This window comes from Pelobates fuscus, chromosome 1 (assembly GCF_036172605.1).
Source record: "Pelobates fuscus isolate aPelFus1 chromosome 1, aPelFus1.pri, whole genome shotgun sequence".
Lineage (NCBI taxonomy): Eukaryota > Metazoa > Chordata > Amphibia > Anura > Pelobatidae > Pelobates > Pelobates fuscus.
The window spans coordinates 135,988,986-135,997,038 of record NC_086317.1 but is presented as its reverse complement, the minus strand read 5'-3'; positions in this window follow the sequence as shown (position 1 = coordinate 135,997,038).

Sequence of the window (8,053 nt, the reverse complement as noted above, 5' to 3'; positions counted from 1 at the left end):
TCTCCATGGCCTAGTTCCTCGAAACCAGTTACCAACGTCGGTAAAAGTCCAATCGGACAACAGGACAGCGGTGGCTTATATAAACCACAGAGGGGGCACAAGATCAATGGGTCTTTGTTTGGAGACTCTAGATCTTTGGTCTTGGGCTTTAGCAAACAAAGTTCAGGTTTACGCAGAATACAATCCGGGAGAGGCAAACGACCTTGCAGATTCTCTCTCTCGCCAAAGTTTGTCTCTGGCAACGATTCAATTAAAGATTGCTCTATTCCAACGGATAGAAAGCAATTTTTGCCAAAGACAAGTAGATCTGTTTGCATCCCAAACTTCTGCACAAACTCCCAGTTTTGTCTCTAGGATTTGGACAAAGGGAGCTTGGAAAATGGATGCACTGTCTTTCCAATGGACAACTCCTTATGCCTTTCCCCTCCATCTTTACTGATGAAAGTGATGGAGAAGATCCACAGGGACAGGGTATGGAGTTTAGTTCTCAATTACCCAGTATGGACCTCCAGACCCTGGTAGCCCTTGATCCATCAGTTAGTCAAGGGAACCAAGAACCCATTGGGCATGACTGTGTACTGCTTTCAGGGTACCAGCGATCTTTTGCTCAAGCTTCTGCAGATGGTGTGGATCGCAGCCCTGGTAGGCCGTTATCGCATTCTTTTTTATCAGATCAGGTCCTGGACATAATTCATTCATCTTTATGAGACGCAGAACTAGGGTAAGCTATAGAAAGATGATTGAGGAATTCAAAGAATGGGAGGTTTATTTTCTATCTACTTCTCAGGGATCTGATACCATTCCATTGGCTTTAGAATTTCTTACCCTTAAGTTTCATTCTGGTTTAGCAGTCAGTACCATCAAGACCTATGGATCTGCTTTAAATTTCCTTATCCCTAACCTTACTCAGGATGCCCTGTATATGAGATTACTAAAAGGGTTATCAGTGTGCCGCCCATGTACTCCATGTTACACATTTACTTGGGATGTAGACATCTTATTAAATCTCCTTAATTCTTTGGATATAGCAAAAATTGATTTAAGATGAACTGCTATTAAGTTGGCTTCTCTGCTATCTTCGGCCTTGGCAGCTAATGGAGCTTAGTTAACTCAAATCCATATTTCAGAATCATGGTTGTCCTGGACCCAGGGAGAGTTCCATATTATACTAAAATTATTACAAGTTGATCCAGCATTACAAGTTGATCCAGCATGCAGAACTGTGTCACACCTAGGACTAAGGATAATGTATAACCGGACCTTAGAATGGCTGGACTGATCATATTCAAGAATAGTGAAAATACTTGCCGAGGTCAGGTACACAGAATCAGACACAACGATGAGGGAAAGCCAAAAGTCAAGGATACCAGAATTCAGGGAAGTCAAAACGAAGCCAAAGTCAAATACCAGAAAATCAAGATCAGGAACGCACTCTCAGATTACCATCAGGATGAAACCACAACAGGGCAATGAGCAAAAGGAGAATTGGGTTTAAATACCCCTCCTGTGCATCCGACTGGCTGTAACCGGCCTTTGACCCCAAAAGCAATTACCAGGTTTCCGTGTGCATGATTGCTGCTCAGCACAAACCCTCCTGTGGATCTGATTGGCCATAACCGGCCTTTGACCCCAAAAGTAATTAGCAGGTTGCCATGTGCATGATTGCTGCTCGGCACAACTTTTCCTGTCAGGACGGTAATGCTGCTCAGCACAACTTTTCATGTCATAACGGTAAATGCCATTAACCACATTTTGATGTGCAGATGAATACGTGACAGGCTCAACTTGATTGACATATGTCTCCTTTCAGCCTATGAAACTATGTAACTATGAGCAATTTCCTTTGTTTCATGATTCAGAGCCCATCCATGGTGTCAGAAAATTAGGGAATGAATGTACACTGATAGGCTCATTTTCACACCATTTCAGTTCATTTAATAGATTGCATGGGAAATGTATCCGAATAGAAAGGCTACATGGACGAAATTTAGTTTGGCTGAATCAACTTTTTTTTTTCTAAATGTATCGATTTGGATGAAACACATTTTTCTGCTATGCAAATGTCTTATATACATTTCAGAAGACCACCAAATTTAGAAGTGATACAGAACACTTTTAGGAAGATTATCCATTGCGTTGCAATAAAAAAAATGGTTTACATTAAAAAATGATGGTTATGGTGAAAAAGAAGTAATAACTGTACACCAAGCAGGCATATTTAATACATTCTGCTAAATATTTACATAAATGTAGAATTAAAACTGACAGCTACACTTTGACAAATTTCTTCAATTGCAAAACAGATTTGTAGATAAGCACTGTTTAATATATTAATACATTAATATAATAATGTGCCCACATTAAACATATAGCCATAGATTTGTAATGAACACCAATCTCACAGACATAGCTTTGTATGATTTCAACACGCTGCAGTAGAGCTACAATATTCCCTTTGTGTGTCCTGCATAAGTGCCCATCAATCACAATGAAAGTGACAACAGGCAGCAGCACAGCCACAGATGGCTGAATGTTAGAGAAAAAAATTGTCCTGCTTACACTGATAAAAATCATATTAGTAAGTACCGCACACATTGTAAAATTCAGCATCATAAATGTATTTAGCAATTAATAGTATACAGCTAAAAATGCCAATTAATACATTGATTTAAAAAAAATATCTAACAAATATTTATAATTGCTTCTATTTGGAAGCATTTGAAACCATATGTCTACCTACTCCATAATTATTTAAACAAAATGTTCCTCTGGCATTAGAAGGCTACACGGTTTTAGTTATTACTCAAAACTGCAATTTAATTTTCAATTTATTGTGTCAGTGATATAAAGAGTCTGCATCCATTATGATATTAAGAATATTAAATAATTTAGCCAGAAGACATATTTGAAGCCATGGCAGTTTTCCACGATGCCATTGGTTATAGAGTGATCCTGCCAGGACTTGATCTTGTGATCCTGAGGTTTTAACAGCTATTAGGCATGTCGTGACTTTAGCACAAGGCCCCTAGCCCATACAGGATATGCTGACCAATTTAAAGGGAAGCTGTGGAGTTAAAATGTATTATTTAGGAACTGCTTAAAATAACACAGGCAAAAAAAAGAAGATATGTATAAACAAACTCCTACTGTGCTTTCAGAACGGCTCCATCATTTTCTCTATACTTTATAAAATGTGACACCACATTTGCCTGAAAACTATAATGCATATAACATTCGTATACCCTTTTACTATCCCATATAAAGCAAACTGCAAAGGTGAAAAATTTGAAATAATCAGCAGCCAGTTTTCACAACGCAGGCGATGTAAACAAATTTTATTTTTATAAATACCACTTGAAATGTACATAGAGAGTGTTCTGTTAGAGAGTGTTCTGATAAAAAAAAAATTATATCCAGTGATGGGGTTGCTTCAAAATGTTTGACTTGTCATTTTATTTAAAGGAACGCTATAGGGTCAGGAATACAAACAAGTCTTTAAAAACACATGTTAAATGACCAGACGTCTTTGCTCCCCTTAATTAAGTATAAAACTCATCCTTTTTCCAGTGCAGCATGTGTCTGCCGGTGCTGGCTCCACCCCTATGGCTATGATCAGCAGAATTGATAATCTCAGCCAATCTAATGCAAAACGATGCACTGCGCCAATCAGCATCTTATCATAGAGATGCATTGTATTAATTCATCTCTCTGGGGAATTTTCAGCGTCTCCATCAGAGCGTGGAAATGCTGATCGTGAGGAAGCACCTCTAGAGGACATCTGAGTAACTTTAAAAAGGCTGTGTTTACATTAAAACGCCTGCAGAGACTGGCAATAGACACCAGAACAACTACAATAAGCTATAGTTGTTTTGGTGACTATAGTGTCCCATTAACTACATTGAGAATGATACCATCTATTTATCTTTTTGTCAAATATTTTTTATTGAAGGGCATAAACTAGTACATTCAATACACACAGTTTCATTTTTTTACGAAAGTGAGAATTGCAGGGAACAAAGTCAATTCTGTTTTCAGTTGGGCTATTTTAAACTTTTATTTAAATACTACTTTAGTTCACAGCAATTCTCACTTGAGTAAGTGAGTCACTAAGTGAATTTCAAATTAAAGGATCACTACAGGGTCAGGAACACAAACATGTATTCCTGACCCTATAGTGTTAAAACCACCATCTAGCCCCGCTTGGCCCCTCATGCCTCCATAAATATAGCAAAATCTTACTGTATTCAAGCCTTAAGCTGTAACTCTGCATACTGTTTGCCTCAGAAAAACAAACAGTCTGCTGACATCATAAGAAGTGGTAGCCAGATCCAATCACAGTGCTTCTCCATAGGATTGGCTGAGACTGACAAGGAGGCAGATCAGGGGCAGAGCCAGCATGATTCAAACACAGCCCTGGCCAATCAGCATCTCCTCATAGAGATGAATTGAATCAATTAATCTCTATGAGGAAAGTTCAGTGTCTGCATGCAGAGGGAGGAGATACTGAATGTGTGGATGCATTTTAGGCAGCCATGACCCAGGAAGGATCTCTAACAGCCATCTGAGGAGTGACCAGTGGAATTATCACTTGGCTGTAATGTAAACACTGCATTTTATCTGAAAAGACAGTGTTTACAGCAAAAAGCCTGAAGGTAATGATTCTACTCACCAGAACAAATTCAATAAGCTGTAGTTGTTCTGGTGACTATAGTGTCCCTTTAAGCAAAAACAGAGAATATGAGAATTCTGAGGACAAAAAGCTTGGTGAATCCCTGCTCAGGTCTCAAAATAGTTTTTGCTCACTTGTGCCATTACAGAGAGAACCTATACCATCTGCATATCAGACTGACCCTGCCCTTAAAAGCAGTCCAGATCCGAAATCCAGGAAAATACTCTCTACAAGGGATATAAATCAACCCTGAATAGTTTTGGCCTTTTTTTGGGCCTCGTCAGTGAGGTGTAGCTGATATCCCTCTAGGCACAGTGAGCACGGGGTCCGCGTCTGGATTAACCTTTTAATTGAGGGAGCAAAAGCATAGACTATGAGAACTCTAAGTATGGACAAAACTTGGAGACACTCAGAAGATGGTCCTTCAGTAACCCCCCGCTCGAGTCTCCAAAAAAAAATAAAAAATAGTCTTGTCAAAAATTACATATTGTCATAGGTAAATATAGACATTTCATGTGCAGGTATACAATCCAATAAACTTGTGCACTGTTACCGTGTTTCTCCGAAAATAAGACCGGGTCTTATATTAATTTTAGTCACACAAAACACACTAGGGCTTATTTTCAGGGTAGGGCTTATTTATTTACGGTACCGGTATGTACATTGAACCCCCCCTTTAATTAATCCACCCCCTCTAATTAATCCACACCCCCTCTAATTAATCCACCCCTCTAATTAATCCACCCCCCCCTCTAATTAATCCACCCCTCTAATTAGTCCACCCCCTCTAATTAATCCACCCCTCTAATTAATCCACCCCCCCTCTAATTAATCCACACCCCCTATAATTAATCCACCCCCCTAATTAATTCACCCTCCCTTTAATTAATTCACCCCCCCCTTTAATTAATTAAGTCCCAGACATAAAATACCGGTATCTACTCACAGTTCAAAGACCACTGGGTGCTTCACCGCCCAGAATGGATCCTTCCGCTGAAGATCCGTGAAGGCAGACTGACGGCGCTGCGCACGTCGTCATCACGCTGCGCACGTCGTCATCACGCTGCGCGATGCCGCGGCCCGCAGCGCTCCTCCCCCTCCTCATAGAAGAAGGAAGTCCCACCGGGCCGCAAAGGTAAAATGCCTAGGTCTTATTTTCGGGGTAGGGCTTATATTGCAGCCCACCCCGAAAATTCGGCTAGGGCTTATTTTCGGGGTAGGTCCTATTTTCGGGGAAACACGGTATAACATTGGGTTTGTTTGAATTTGAGGCAAATCCTTCTGCAATTACATACATCCCAACGTGGCGTCCAGAGAAGTGGGAAGCCAGTGGGAGGAGTGTTAAGAGGGCAGGCCAGTGATGCTTTTTTCTGCCAATCAATCAGGATCACTGTTTAGTGCCCTGAACTTGATGTCCAAAAAAGTCATCAGGACCTGAAAAATCAGACTGTTCCGACAAAATCAGAACAGTTGGGAGGTTCAAGATAGATGATTTGCAAATCAAAATGGAGTGAAAATTAGCAAATTGGTGTAGTTCAAAATGCAGGGACGTATTAGCCACGAGGCAAGCAAAACATTTGCCTTGGGCGGCATTTTCCAGGGGACGGCAAAAAAAGCCGCCTCCAAATGCCCAGGGCAAATGTCTTGTTAGCCTAATGGCTAACTAAAAATCCAGGCGGGCTGCGGGGCGGGTGGTGCTGGAGAGGGAGCACTTTCACCTGAGCTCTCTGCTCAGGTCCCTCGTGCGCCGCAGAGTGATGCCGGGAGCCGGAATATGACGGCATCACTCTGCGGCGCGTGAGGGATCTGAGCAAAGAGCTCACTAATCAGTTCTCCCTCGCCAGCACCGTCCGCCCAGCAGCCCAGGAGCCCAGGAGCCACTGGACCCCAGGGACAGTCAAATTGGCATAAAAAGGGTTGATCACTAAAGTGTGAATTTTCAGGAACTAATTTAAAAGGATTTCTAGAGTAATTTCTGTGTGCAGATTTAAGGTGGAGAGCAGGAACAAGCATTACTGGACAGTAGGTATACAGAGCAGTCCTTTATTCAGCTCCCATGCAATCAATAAGCAAGCAATGAGTCAACTGGAACTAAACTTGACCATAGAGTTCCCCCACAAAATGTTCCAGAATGTCCAATCTTAAAGTAACAGTGTGCCACAATTTCAAATCAAATTTCAAATGTTATGCCAAAAATGGCTGAAGGGGGGCGGTGCAGGGCCGCAGAGCCGACTGGCAGCCATGAGCTTTAGCTCCGGACTCAGGCACGAGAAATTAGCACAAAATATTAGTACAAACCATGCCAAAGACGACATCCCTGCAACCACCAGTGGAGCGTACACCCAGCTCCAGAATGATACCCGCAAGGCATCGATTGCACACCGAAAGAGCGGATGCAGACATCCCCGGCCTACTCACGGCTGGAGCCTGGACACAGGAGGCAGTCAAGCAGGGCAGATGGCACGAGAGAGCCCTGAGCCAGATACTGCACGAGCCCTGCTTTCCGGCGGCATGGCCCTGCTCCCCCCTATGGTCGGCGGGGGTTATCTCGGCCTCGTGGTAATGGCCTCCATGGCGACGGGAGCCCCTGCGCTGGTTCCGAGCCGGTCACCTACACTGGCAAAGGCTTCCCAAAGAACAGCCTGCCAGGAGATCCGTACAGACAGACATGTATGCTGCCACAGAAGAGTCTACTCGCCTCTATGGGGAGACTTTCAGCTCAGAGGACCCGGACGGCTGCAGACGCGCATATGAATACCCCGGGTGGCCTACCCCCTGGAGCAGTACAGGACCCTGCATCTTGGTTTGTGGGGGGCCCAGGGAAGGATGCCCCTGGCACAGTGAGTCCTGTAGGACTGGGGAACACCGATCCCCCGGTATACAGGTGGCCGTGGGAGGGTACACCAGTCCTAAGTGTGAGGCCAGTGCTGGGTGAGACACGTGGGTCCCAAAGCTTCATGGAAGCATGAGTGATGCTGGGGAGGTGCAGGAGACAGCCAGTGCATGGACTTTTGGTGGGGAGTCCGGTGGGCTGGTCTGGACTTTGAGTGTCCACGGCATCACGGAAAGCTCCGCTAGAGGGTCAGGTCTAGCCGGGGTGAACAGATGGAGAACCGGCATCCGAAGGGACCAATGAACACACACACAGGAACAGCTCCCCTCTTCTTAGAGGGGGAAAGAAAAGGGAGGAAAGAAGGGGGACACTGCTATACGATAGAAACACTGTGCAGGAATAGTATCCACAGTATAAATTACCTACGCTGGCATTGCTCCCTTATTGTTTTAATTTTTCATTTGTTATATATTGATTTTTCTAGCCTACTTACCTTTAGTCTTATTAGGCAATGTTATAATGCTACTAGCTAAGACCTATCACAGATAAGC